This window comes from Ceratotherium simum, chromosome 9, assembly GCF_057802395.1.
Source record: "Ceratotherium simum simum isolate JZ-2026a chromosome 9, ASM5780239v1, whole genome shotgun sequence".
Taxonomy (NCBI): domain Eukaryota; kingdom Metazoa; phylum Chordata; class Mammalia; order Perissodactyla; family Rhinocerotidae; genus Ceratotherium; species Ceratotherium simum.
This window is the reverse complement of record NC_141908.1, coordinates 16,046,072-16,059,909: the sequence shown is the minus strand read 5'-3', so window position 1 is coordinate 16,059,909 and position 13,838 is coordinate 16,046,072. Positions and strand designations below refer to the sequence as shown.

The following is a 13,838-nucleotide window of genomic DNA, read 5'->3' as shown; positions in this document are numbered from 1 at the left end:
ACTAACAGTGCTACTGACAGCTAAGACTATAGAGCACTTACTACATGCAGGCTACTATTCTAAGGGCTTTAGGTATATTAACTAATCTAATCCTCACAGCAGGTTATGTTATTTTCACCTCCATTTCACACATGGGAAAACTGAGGCAGAAGAGTACAAGTCCCTTGCCCAGAGTCACAGAACCAGTAACTGGTGAGATTGACACTAGGCAGTCGGGATCCAGAGCTTGTGCTCTTAATTTCTGAGCTACAGGGCCCCTCGGATCTCTGACTCCCGGTCCAGTGCTCCTTGTCCTTGGTCTAGGCGTGTCAGGGATGGAGGAGGCACTGAACAAGGGAGTGACATGATAAAAGTGATATTTAAAGGTGATGGGTGTGGCTTCTGTGGTCTGGATGGACTAAAGAAGAAATGGAGAAGGGAGACCAGGTAGAAGGTTATCTAAATACAGTTGTGATGGATATCTGGACCACAGCAGGAATAGAGAAGATTGCATTGGACAGGAATGATTAGTTAGCAATCATTCACTCCATAGTGTGAGTCAGTCTTTCCTCTTGATTTCCTTCCGGAAAACAAAAACTCTGACTGTAGAAGGAGACAATGGAGAGAGGGTAGAAAAGAAAAAAAGGGGAGGAATAATACAGTAAAGGGAAGGGGCAAAGGAGGAAAAGTAGAAATGGAACAAATATTGATGACTTCCCAATATTCTTTACATAGGTCCTGGTCTTTTGCGGATGGCTTAATTTACTTTAGGTAAATGCCAATGTCAATTTCTCATTGAACGAGGGAAAGAAAGAAGACAACAAGAAGATGCTGTCTCCGAGTGGGGCTTTAACAAGGTGGTAAGGATGACATCAGGATCCCAGCTGGTTCTCACAGATCAAGAGCTCCCTCAGAGAAGGACTTGCCACCCCACTGCTTGAGGGCCTGTCAGCAGACAGCGTTCCCCTATAGAAAGCCTCCTTTACCAAAGTCTTGGCCTTTGCCAGGAAACCCACATCCAATGACTGACTGATGTAGGGGTATAAGGGCCAGGACTTCTTGGCCCAACGTGGGCAACCCTGGCAGGCCTTTTACACTTCAAAGCTCCCCAAAGGGGTGGCAGCGGCTCTTCTTGGGCTGGATCACAGCTCAGTTCTCCCTCTACCCATTCCTGCTGCTTTCCCCTCCCACATCTCGCCCAGTAAACTGCTCAGAGTCGGCTTCCTGGTGAACCCAGGAACAACCGTGGAAACTCTCTGGCTGTCTCATCTGTCATCCCACTATGACTCCCATTGTCCTGATGGGGAGTGAGTGTCTCCTCTCTCCATCACCAGGCACTTCCTCCCGTAAGCTGTTTACATCATAGAAGATGTTGGGAGAAAACCTGCTCTTCAGTCGGGGCAGAGATGTAGCTGCCTCCCTTCCTAGAACCTTCAAACAGGCCCAGAGCAGGCTGGTTTATCTCACTGCTAACCACAGATACTATATAGAGTAAGGAGTCCCTTGGAATGTTTTTGGTTGGAAGGGATTTTTCATTTCTGCAAAGTCCTCAGGTCACTGGAGGTGCAGAGTCTGCCAGCTCAGGCTTCAGGGTCTACTGACAGATCTTCATCATGTGCGTGAGGCGTGTGTGTGTCTAATTGTAGGTAACCACCAGAGCCTGCTCCAGTTGTAAGGGGAATTCGCTGTTAGAAACAGTGCAACTAATGAAGCCCAGGGTCAGCACACAGCCTGGGACATGGAATGGTCTTGAGCACGGTCAGAGGCTCTCTGCAGCTCACTCTGCTCCAGGCTGGTGTCTGCTCTCGGTGGCAGGCCAGTCTTGGTTCCCTTCCTATGTATGTGGCAGCACCCGCCCCTCAGTGCCGCAGTCCACCCCACCGCAGATCTAGCCGCACTAGTTCGTGGTTTCTGAATACTGGTTCCTAACCCCAAATCCCAGGAGAGTTAGAGTCTGACTGTCCAGCTTGAGTGAGATGGCCATCCCTGTTCAACCGTGGCCAGAGACTTGTCGCACAAACATGGCAGAACCCCCCATCCCCATTTGGGGTACAGAGTCTCAGAAGAAGGGGCCATGGGGAACCAGAGAGAGGACCCCCACAACTGATGAACGACAGTGCGTGAATGTGTCCTTGGGGGGTGACTCAACAAGAAGAAGGCTTTTGAATGAAGTATGACTAGATTTCACGTAAATGTCCGTGATAAAGGGAAGCAAGAATTATACATTGGGAGGAAGAGAATAGACAGTGAAATAGCTGTTTGAATTGATTGTAAACTGGACAAAGGAGGCCAGAAAACAGAGAAGACTCTTCTAGATGCTTCTAGTTATTTCTAAGAATAACTGTCTGTCTGTGGAGTCAAATATTTAAGGGAATCAGCCTGTGTTGAGTGCTGAGCTCTCATTCCATCGTGGAGTAGTATTTCCTTTGGCATGCTGCTAGACAAGCTGCCCTCAGGGGCTCATTTTCAAACACAGGGCGTGAGCAGTTTCCCAAATAGCCACCAGATGGTACCTTCCTACCAGAAATTGGGTTTCAGGTTGTGGAATTCCAAATTGTTTTTCCATCCCGCAGACAAGCTATAGAATCAGATGCCTGCCCTGGCCACAGCCAAAAGAAAGAAAGCTGGTAAGAACGAGTCTCGGGCGGTGGGAGGTGGGGGAGCCTACAATGTTTTTATTTTCAAGAATATGGAGCAGAACTCGAAGTCTCCTTTTTGTGGTGGGGGCAGCCACTTGCAGGTGTGTGGAACAGTCATAGAGAAGGCCACGTGTGAGGGAAGGACAGCGAGGTTAGCTCCCCAGAAGACCTGGTTAGAAGCCCTCAATGATGCCTCTGTGTTGTCCCGCTAGTCGCCAAATACCTTTTGAGTCTGCACAGCGCTGCTGGAGTGCTCTGAAATTATAACCAGTTGCCCTGTAAAAGAAAGCCTTTGTTGGAGACACTTCTTCATTTGTTCAACAGTTTGGATTCAAGGGCCCAAACCATAATCTCCCCAGGTTGTTTAGCATCCCTGGACAAGGAAGGTAACTACTGTTTATGTAGGGCGACCATCCTGTCCTGGTTTGCCTGGTACTTTCCTGCTTTTAGCATGAAAGTAAAGCAAACCCAGTTGGCCGGTCATCCTGGTTGACTGGAATGTACACACTGGGTACAATGCCAGACCTTCACACACACTCAGTGAGCTGGGTGATTAAAGGCAGTGGGATAGTATTTTCAAATTATTAATCATTTTATTGCTGGAATTTTCTTACCAGACTCCCTTGTCCCATCTAGTCAGCAAGATGTATGTCAGGAACGGCCAAGTCTGAGAGTAAAGCAGTCTTTTCTTGGCTTTTGAGTTTCAGAAATTTAGGCCCTAGCCAATAGATTTGGGAGAACATGTGGTGAATGACACAACTTTCCCAGTTTGGAGAGAGAGAAGAGAGTGGTTGGGGGTGATGAGAGATTGGGTGCTGGTAGATCTCTGAGCAGGGAGATTGCTTTGCTCTTGTCCACCTTCAGCCAAGCTCCCTGGGGAGGTCTGGGTTTGTGGGATCTCAGGGTGAGGGCTTCAAGCCCCTTTGCTGGGGAGAACACTGGAAGGGTGTGATCTCTGAGAGGAGAGGGCTGTATCCTCGCCCCAGAGCAGAGGACCGGAGAGATCCAGGTGACTTTGAGAGGCACAGAACCAGCAGGGGAAATCTGTGGGCTTGGAGGTAGCTCTCAGATAGTGTACTGGGTTGCATAGTGTCCCTTCCAAATTCATGTCCACCTGGAATCTCACAATGTGACCTGATTTGGAAATAGGGTCTTTGCAGATATAATCAAGTTAAGATGAGGTCCTACTGGATTAGGGTTGGCCCTAATCCAATGGTTTAGTATCCTTGTAAGAAAAGGGAAATTTGGACACAGAGCCACACACACAGAGGGAAGGTGGCCATGTGAGGATGGAGGCAGAGATTGGAGTGATGCTGCCACAAGCCAAGGAGCTCCAAGAATTGCCGGCAACACCAGAAGCTAGGAGGAGGCAAGGAAGGATTTTTCCCCAGAGCCTCTGGAAGGGGCGTGGCTCTGCTGACACCTTGATTTCAGACTTCCAGCCTCCAGAACTGTGAAAGGATAAGTTTCTGTTATTTTTAGCCATCCAGTTTGTGGTTCTTTGTTTCTGCAGCCCTCACAACTAATCCAGACAGGAATGACGATGCTGGAGAAGCAGTGAGTGTGGTCACACCTGAGGAGCAGGTGGGGAGAGCGAGGTCTTCATAGATGCCAGCACAGAGAGGACCACTGAGCACTGGATAGGCCCACCTTGGCACGGAATGTCTGCAGCGGGAGTCCTGAACTATATGAGGTGACATTTCCGACATCAGGAAGAATGAGGCTTGAAACAGAAATTAAGTAAGAAAAAAGTAAAAATTACTTTTAAACTTTTTTTACTGCTTGGGTTTGTGGACTAAAATTTATACCAATTACACACCCATTCTCTTATTTCCTTCTCTGAAGAGTGAGGACCATTATCCAAGTTTGATGGTCAAGGAGCTGAAGTGTAGAGAGTCAACTGAGCCCACCGAGTGGTCCATGGTGGCAGTGGGGTCAGGCCTGCCTCTGCCTGCTGGCCAAGCCCTCCTGCCTTTCATGATCATTTCCATTTTTCCGTGCTGTGTGCCTGATATTTTGGCCAAACTGAACCGGGTCCTGTACCCTGAACACAACCCCCTGCTTTCTGCTCGAGCCTTAGACCAGGCTGTATCTCTGCGGAACAGGCCCTTCCTTTCTCGTTTCCTTTCAAAATGCTACCCGTTATTCCCGGCCCAACTCAGGAAGCCTTTCCAAGTCTCCCAAACCAGTTGGCATCTCTTCTTCTAGACTGGCAATTGTTTTGGAGTATTTTTGCGGGCAGCCCCTGCGTCTTGTACTTCTTTGTGTCCCCCATAAGATTAGCATGGCGCCCCCCTCCCGTGGTGGGTCTCAGTGCAGGCCTGTTGATTTGTTGGTGTGATCATTGCTAAAAATACTACTGTATCTCACAATGCACTGTGGACAGTACCTCTTGGTTTGTGGCCGAAGCAGGCCCTTTATGATTTGGGGTGTTGTCTCTTGCCCTGGCTGAACTGGTCCGGTGGACAGAAGGCTCTCTGTCATCAGGACCAGAATATCATAGGCACTTATGGGTGTGACCTGTGACCTTCCAGAAAGGTGAAGGGAGAATAAGCACTTGGAGCCTCTCTGTCTGAGGACCTGGTCCGCCTGCGATAGGGGTGGCTCTTCCTGCCTCCCTAAAAAGGCAGAGTGGGATCTGCAAGCCCCTTGGGTGGACTGATCTCAGCACCTTGAGGACTGCCTTTCACTCTCCTGTCTTCCTCTGTCTGCTGATAGCTGAAATCCCTTGAACTGACCACACATACCTGCATTCTGGAATCAGAAATAAGATGTGGAAGGCAAGTTTTCCTGGGAGGAAAAGGAGAGATTTAAATGTTCACTGAGGTCTAAGCTGCAGATAGCAGATTCTTTCCTGAGAATAGGTCCAATTAGGGAGGAATTTCGGCAGGGAGAGAGCAGGAGGACCCTGGCCAGGACAGGGGCGAGCAGAAAGGAAGGACCCGTGGGTGGTGGAAAGAAGGCCTGGGGACCCAAAGGTGAAGTTCACCTGCTCCCCTCTTTGGTGGTGGACACTGTCTGATACTGACATTCCACACCAATGGATCTCTGACTTTCAATTTCACCAACCTAAAAAATGATTTTCTAAAAATATTATGGAACACTGGAATTTATTTGATTAAATAAGAACATTAACAATAAACAAACCAACCAAAACCCCTACCACATGTAATCACCATCTTTTCATAAAAGAAAGGATGTTTTAATGACAAAACAAGTCATTGGGAAAGACAATCTCAGAATAAAGTGTCTTCTTTTAAATTGGATGATAGAGCTTTATGGGGAAAAAAAAGACTACTTTGCCCCATCTGCCTTCCTCCGCCGCGGGCCCAGGAGAATGTTGGAGAGACTGGCATCCTGGTTCCAAGTGGTTTTTGAGAATCACAAATCCACCCTGATTCTGAAACCCTGAGCAGTTTATCGTTCAAGACACCATGCTGCCCCCTGGTGGCCAAAGGGAGTAGCTGTAGCGGCTATGGGGGCTCACAATAGAGTACTTAGGACCTTGTCCCATTGATTACATTTTTTATTTATTTCACCCACCATTCCCTAAGCGTGGGGTCCATGTGAGGTGTGGGCACATGAAGATGAAGAGAGCCAGGCCCTTGCAACTTTCCTATAACACTGACATTTCAAACAAAAGTTAGCAAAAATGTTCGGATTTGTGTATTGAAATGTCAACTCTCTGCTCATGTGATTTCACGTCACCTCTGGGTCTAGGGGTCCAGGATAGTCACAGACATCTGCGTCATGGAATGCGATCAATATCTCAGCATCAGAGCAGTCCTGTGAACTTGCGCCCAGCTAGCCACTTAGTGCTTTATCTCCAGCCTTGCCTGGAAGCCTGGGTCCCCAGTGCTGACCAAGCTGGGAAGCGACAGGCAGGGCAAAGTGGTCATGCTGTTTCCCCACAGGGCGTTCCTGCTCTCAGGTCTTCAGTAGTCTAAATCCTGCTTATCTGGCCATCCCTAGGGCAGGCTAGCCTGTTTTCCCTTGAAGTCCTTCCATGCCTGCTGCAAACCCACAGTGACCTCTATGCCCTCAGGAGACTTTCTACCGTCATTTTTTCTTACTTTATTTTCCAAGCAGATCAGAAGTTCCCTGATGGCTGAGGCTGTGTTTGAACAGTTTTCTATCCATCTCTCCTTCTCAAATTACATTCTAGAGCTCTCAATTTTCTCTTTTATTATGCTGAGAAGCTGCCTCCTTCTTTTCAAATATTAGGGCTACACGTAGGCCCCATCAAAATGTTTCCTCATCGAAGATGGGAAATAGATAAATCAGTACAGGCTAAGTTACTTGGCTGTAACAAACAATCCCCAAGTGTCTATGGTTTAAAATAACAAAGGTTTATTTCTTTCTAATACTACATGGCCCACGTGGGTCACTTGGGGATTGGACTGCCAGAATTAACGCAGAAAAATACAGGACGTCCAGCTAAATTTGAATTTCAAATAATTAGTGGTTTTTTTTTTCAGTATGTCTTCAAAAATACATACTAAAGAATTATTATTTTCTTAAATTTGAATTTAACTAGACATCTGTATTTTATTTGGCAACCCTACCTGGGGGCTCTGTGCCACATGCCCATTCTGGACTCAGACTAATGGTGTGTCCACTATCTGAATATCACAGAAAGAAGGGAAGGTGGCAATTTGCACACTGGCTCTTGAAGTTTTCTTTTGGAAGTAATATACATCATTTTTGATCACATTTCTTTGGTCAGAGTGAGTCATCTGGCCATTTCTGCCCTCAAGGAGGTGGGGAAATGCGATCCTGCCAGGTGCTCAGGATGAGAGAGCACTAGGCTATTTGTGAACAGCCCAAATCGCTGCCCTGGTTAGATATTCTGGGAACAGCTGCTAAGAAAATACTACTTTCTCCATTTCATTATAATAAATTATATCGAGTATAATCTTTATCTTTGGGATTTCAATCTAATGGCTTACTATTGATTTCTAGTAAGCAGAAAAAGCTTTCCATATTCATTTAGATACATGAAGACAACTAAATGCTCCCCTTCATCTCTTCTTCTCCTCACTTTACCCCCATACTTTCCTCCTGTGATGTAGTTTCCACCTCTTTTACCGTCTAGTCTGTTTATTTAGTTATCTCTGACTGTTAAGTGAATGTAGAGGGCAAAAAATAGAAAAAATAGTTTCTTGTAAGGAGAAACCAAAGATGACTTTTTGGATAACCTTTTGCTTTTTCTCTGGCATTGCCTACGATGACCAGTGGTTCCTCAGCGCTCGGCTACAGTAGAATCACCTGGAGAAATTAGCCAGTGAAGTAGAGGCTTCTCTGCCGGGAATTCTGATTCAATTGGCCTTGAGTGGGCCTGAGTGTCTGTATTTTTTTACAGTTTTGTTCTGGTTATCTACAGCTACATAACAAACCAACCCAAAACTAAGGGGCTTACAGTAAATGTAATCATTTTGTTGTTATCTTTCCCACTCCTGGAGGCTGACTAGAACGTATGAGAAATCAACTAACATTTTAAGAGAATTGTATGAACAAAGAAGCCACCAACCTGGAGTAAAAGAGATTGTACCCATTTGACACTTAAAACAACCTTTGGACCCGCAACCTGTTATAGGCAAGAAGTAGGCTGAGCGTCCTGTCAGCCCCGCAAGGAGACCATACAGAAAAACGTGTTTTTTTTGCACTTCACAGATATTGCATTTTTTACAAATTGAAGGTTTGTGGCAACCCTGCATTGAGCACGTCTATTGGCATCACCTTTCCAACAGCATTTGCTCACTTTGTGTTTCTGTGTCATATTTATTTTAGCAACAAAGTATTTTTTAATTTAGGCATATACATTGTTTTTTAGACATAATGCTATTGTGCACTTAAAGGACTACAATATAGTGTAAAGATAACTTTTATATGCACTAGAAAACCAAAAAATTTGTGTGACTTGCTTTATTGCCATAATTGCTTTATTGCCATAATTGCTTTATTGCGGTGGTCTGGAACCAAACTTGCAATATCTCCCGGGTATGCCTGTATTCCTTTTTAGATATAGGTAAGGAAGAGGAGAGTGAAAAAGGAAGGATCTTCCAGTGGGCAGAGCCGAGGACCCTGGAGAACAGTGGGCTGGGGAGTTTCTCCCGATGAAAAGAATCAGCGGGGGCTAATCAAGGAATGTGTCCCACCCTCAGGGAGAGGGGCTGCTCACAATGTCCGCTTGGAGGGACTTGAGAATTACTAGGGCCATTGACTGCTATGTACTTCCCATGTTTCCATTTCTAAATGGGAGTGTTTATTTTGTTACTGTCCCTAATTCCATATTGGGTTTGTGTGTGGGAGCAGATGACTTGTTTTCTAATTTCTTAGGTATCTCACCCAAAGGAGGCACATCCAAACCTGCTGCAGAGATGCTTGCTGTGTGCACGGATCCTGGACTATAGCTCAGAGCAGCACTTGGAGGGAATTTGGGGTCATCTCCCTGGGGGAGAGGTGAGTGTCCTCTTATGTGGGAAAGGGAGGGAACTGCATGTTTGGTGTCAGAGAACAGACTGTTGTGGATTATATTAATGTTCACCAACTATTGTGGCGCCCTTCTCTGCAGAGGTCTCCCTGGGGCGGGAGGATTCTATATCCCGGCCCTGTTGAATTCAGCGCGACCATTTAACTTACTTTGACCAATGACATGTGAGTGTAAGTGACAGGTGCCACCTCTGAGCAGAAGGATTAAGAATCAGTGTTCACTTTTCCTTCCGCTATGACAACCAGCAATGTTCCAGATAGAAGCTGCCTTCTTAGTCTTGGTCCTGGAGTAAAGATGGTGCAAAACAAAGCCACAGCCAACCCACAGTGAATACAGCATGTGAAAAATTAAACTTTTGTTGCTGTAAGACCCTGGATGCTAATTATTAATGGAGAAGGCTGGGAGCCCCAAGAAACCTGAGAAGGCTTGGGTCCCTCTTGCACAATAGCTGCCAACTACAAAGAGACACAGCCTTTCAGTTGCCCGATTTTCCTGTCCTGTCTGTGGAAGATTGATTCCCCCTCCACATTTCAGCAGGCTTCCATCAGGACAGCAGTAGTTGACGGAGAGCCTCCTGGGGAGTGCCAGCCTGCAGATCGCTTCCTGTCCACAGCTCTCATCTCCTTGGAGCAGAGACTGTAAGGGGGCTTTGGTTTCCTAGGTTCCAGGCTAATGAAAGCTGATGGACAAGGCCAGATATTTAGAGATGGTGGCAAGTCAGGGGATACTTTGGGCCTTACCTGTTGAGGTTTTCTTTTGCCCTGGTGACATCTCAGTCCTGGCTTCCTCTTTACATTGGCAGTGACACTGGGAGGGATGAGAGGATGGAAGAGGTGGTACCCACAGCTGGTTCCACAAAGCAGAAGTGAGGCTCAGGTATTGAAGTAGAGTAAAGATGGCTGCAAATCCTTTCCTACTCATCTCCTTGAATCTGGATCAGCCTTGGTGGTCCAATAGAACCACTAGACCAACAGAATGTGGCCGAAGTGACCCTGCATGACTTCCAGGGGTCAGTCAGAAAAAGCCTTGCAGCTCCTGTCTTGGTCTCTTGGAACGTTCCCTCAAAGCCCCAACTTACTGTGTCAGAAGTCTGACTACTGTGAGGCTGCCATGTTGGCACCATGTGTAGGTGCTCCAGATGACAGTCCAGCTGAGCCAAGGCTTCTAGCTATTCCCACCAAGGCCCCCAGCTTACACCCTCCAGTCCAGCCCTCTCACCATCTAAATACCACAGACTGACCTCAGGTGATGCCATGTGGACTGAAACGTCCCTCAGTTAAACTCAGCCTGAATTCTTGATCCACAAATTCATGAGATATAACAATATGATTGTTGTCTTAGGCAACTAAGATAGTGGGACAGATACATATACACTTAACAGTCTCCCCTAGGTGCCTGTTTTTCCTTTCCCCTTTACCCAAGTCCATCATGCTGCAGACCTGGTTGCTCCAACTAGCTTTCACAAATGGGGAGGTATGATTAGCCTGGGACCTCCATCTTCAACGGGGATGGTCCAGATAAACTCTTCATTCAAACAGAGTTTGGGTTACACTGCAGGTCCAATTTTGTTCTCAGCTTAAATCCAACAAGTAATCAACCCAGTATTTAGTGAGCACCTCACGGGGGAGGGAACTGTGCTGGATGGTAATGTAAAAGGTCTCTCTCTCTCTATAAGGTAAAACAGCTCACTGTGGTTTAACAATTGCACTCACATGCTTGATTAATTTGTTCCCTACAGTTACCTCGTGAGGCAGGTGTTACCTTACTACACAGACAAGTAAATTGAGGCTGGGCCACATAGGTAGTAAGTGCCAGAGATGGGATTTGAACCCAGGCTTATCCACCAAACAGGCTACCAGGATGTTAAAGCCTTAAGAGATAGATGCAAATCTTCATTTTACAAATGAGAAAATTGAGGACCAGGAAGATGAAGCACTGTCGCTGCTGTGCTCCGTTACTAACCACGAATTCTCTGGCCAGTAGACTCCAGCTTGGTCCTACAGGCTCTGCAGAGTGCAGACCAAAGCTGTGTTGAGAGAGTGTCTTCAGAACTGTTGCTTTAGGGAGGGAGATGGAGGAGATGATGTCTGCACTGCCCTTTCTTGTCTGTTCCCTGGGAACGAGAGCCCTTGGTCATCCTCCTGTTTAGCTCCTGGATAGGGGGTGGGCTGTAATTTAGCAGATGAACAGTTGGTGGGCCCAATGTACTGGATTGTAGCATGAGCTTTTCTCCGGGGAGAGCATCCTTCCATGAAACCATCCCTCCCTGTGGTCTGGGATAGGTTGCAGAGATAGTTTCATCTTTGTTCCAGAGCGTGGAAAAACAGGGAAACAATAAATTGGTGGGGCTGTTTGTGAATCATGAGTTACTTAAAAGGCCATTCTTGGCTTGTCCTGGATCTTTCAGTCTGCCCAGAGGGCAAGATCCAAGTCAGCATCCCTCAGCAGCAGGGGGAACTGCGAAACGGCTGGTGTGGAACATGAAATATTTACAAATAGAACAGGGACCCTGTGTGACTTGGGTAAAGAAAAGTCCAAATGGAGTCAGAAACTCTAAGTTGAAGTCTCTCTGGAGATTAAGTATTTATGAAGCACTTTGTACTCACAAAGTGAATTTAAATCATTTATCATCTAAACTCACAATATCATAGTAACACATAAGCATTTGCGCTATGGCTGATGATCCAAACTTGAACTGTAAAAAAGGGGACATTTTCATGCACTTGGGACCTTTCTAAAATGCTACTGTGAACCAAGATCTGGAATTTTTGAAATAAATACCTGAGTCGTGATCCAGACCCTGTAAGCCTGTAATTCTCTCCCATGGCGCTTCTGAAAGTTCTCCTTCTTCTGTTGGCAGGCAGAAGTGAGAGGTGGATTCTTCCTGATGAATCTCTAAGAATTCTTTCCTCTTTATTCCACAGCATAATGATTTGCCTTTGTGGAGCCCTTTGTGTTCTGAGATGGCCAGGTGACCACTGACGTGATTGAATACGTGTATGGCTGACAAGACCACATCGCTTAGTTTTCACCCAGAATTCAAGGTGAAAACTGCTTTGGATCGTAGCAGTTGAAGCTGTTTGCAGAACCAAGGGCTGATTGTGACTCTTTCTGAAATCACCAAGAAGAGTCCAAGAAGCCATAGCTACATCTTATTTCTCTTCTGACTATTCAAATGACCCCATTTACAAAAAGACTTCTCTATTTAACCTACCCTGTCTTTCCAATGGCCTAAAACCCTACTTCACTTTTTAGTTAGAATTATTGACCATAGGATCTAAAAGGAATTTTATAGATCATTTAGTCCAACCTCTTATTTTACTGATGAGAAAACCAAGATTCTAAAAGGTTAAAAGGAAGACTAGAATCCAAGTGTTCCAAGTCTTCCTTCCACTCTCTATTTCAAAATCGTGTGCTGTTTGATGTTATTAAATGTGTTCCCATAGCTACACTGAATGCTTTTTACCTTGGATTTTCCTACATCCCCCAACATGCCTTGCACAGGGCCCCTCCATAGCACAGCCAATCCGCAGTCAACTGTTGATGGCTGCCCCCAGTGCTGTGTTGAGGAGGAGTCAGTTAGATACGTCTTCCCAGGCTGGCCCTCTCTCACTGGTCAAGATTCTCCCCAAACTGTGACCTCTACTGAGAGGACTTGGACCACCCTAGCTAAAGTACCTTCCCTCTCTCATCTTCTCAGCACATTCTATCTCCTTTCTTTGCTTAATTGTCTTCCTAGCACCTCACTTTACCTGAAATGACCTATCTGTCTTGTGTATTGCCTTCTTCTCCCACTAGAATGTAAGCTCCAAGAGAGAAGGGACTTTATCTTGTCCACTGCAATGTCTGCTGTGCTTATTATTTCCTACATGTGCTGACACATAGAAAACACTCAGCAAATGATTAGTGATGTCTGCCATGGGCAATGGAGGGACAAGTCATGATGTCAGTGCCGAGCTTTTGTCATCACAGGATTGGTTGTTATTGGCCAACCAATCCTGGGTGCAAAACTGGGTTCTTCCTGACATTCAGCTTGATTCTGGGCCATCTCCTGATGACCATTTATTAGGTACTCTGAAAATAGGAATTTCCCTTAATTACCAATTAAGAATTTAAAAGGAGAAAGGCACATTTTCTGCTATCTCCTTTCCTCAAAAGTGTAACAGTGTCTTATTCATCACAGAACTTCTATGATATAACACAATTCTTTGCACAATAAATATTTATTCACTGACAATTTGTGTTTTTTCAATGTCATTTTAAAAGGATTTTCAACTTTCCTGTTAATCAGGAATAGTTGCACCGTAGTACAACTACACAGTACACAGTACACAGTACACATTGGTGTAACTAATTGAGACTCAAGTGTACAAAGCCATGAGCAAGTTCAGGTAAATATCCAAATTAAACTGTTCTAAAGTAGAATGAGCAGCATTTATTACCTTAGCCCTGGATATTGGCTGTTCTCATCCATCGTCTCCTGGAAGTCAATATTTGAAATAGGCTAGTGTGAGACAGGAGAGGCTTGATAAAAATAAAAGATCAAAGAGGGATTTAGTGTTTAGATATATTTATGAATTCATCTCTATTTCTTTTTATCTCTTTTTAAAGAATTGTGGTATATTTGGAAACATTTGTAGCAGGTAGAGGTTTTTAGAAATTGGCTCATATTTAACCCAATCGATACTGTTGTGTCATATCAAAAGCAAGATATGATTCAGTGCCCT

At 45.5% G+C, this 13,838-nt stretch overlaps 1 long non-coding RNA gene across 1 annotated transcript; it reads left to right on the top strand.

The window, feature by feature from the left end:
* The first annotated feature begins 1,586 nt into the window (after positions 1 to 1,586).
* LOC147916241 (uncharacterized) lies at positions 1,587 to 13,339 on the top strand. Its single transcript, XR_015553165.1, has 4 exons — positions 1,587 to 2,606; positions 4,132 to 4,358; positions 8,958 to 9,080; positions 12,036 to 13,339. It is a non-coding gene; the product is annotated as an uncharacterized LOC147916241 (long non-coding RNA).
* Positions 13,340 to 13,838: the final 499 nt, after the last annotated feature.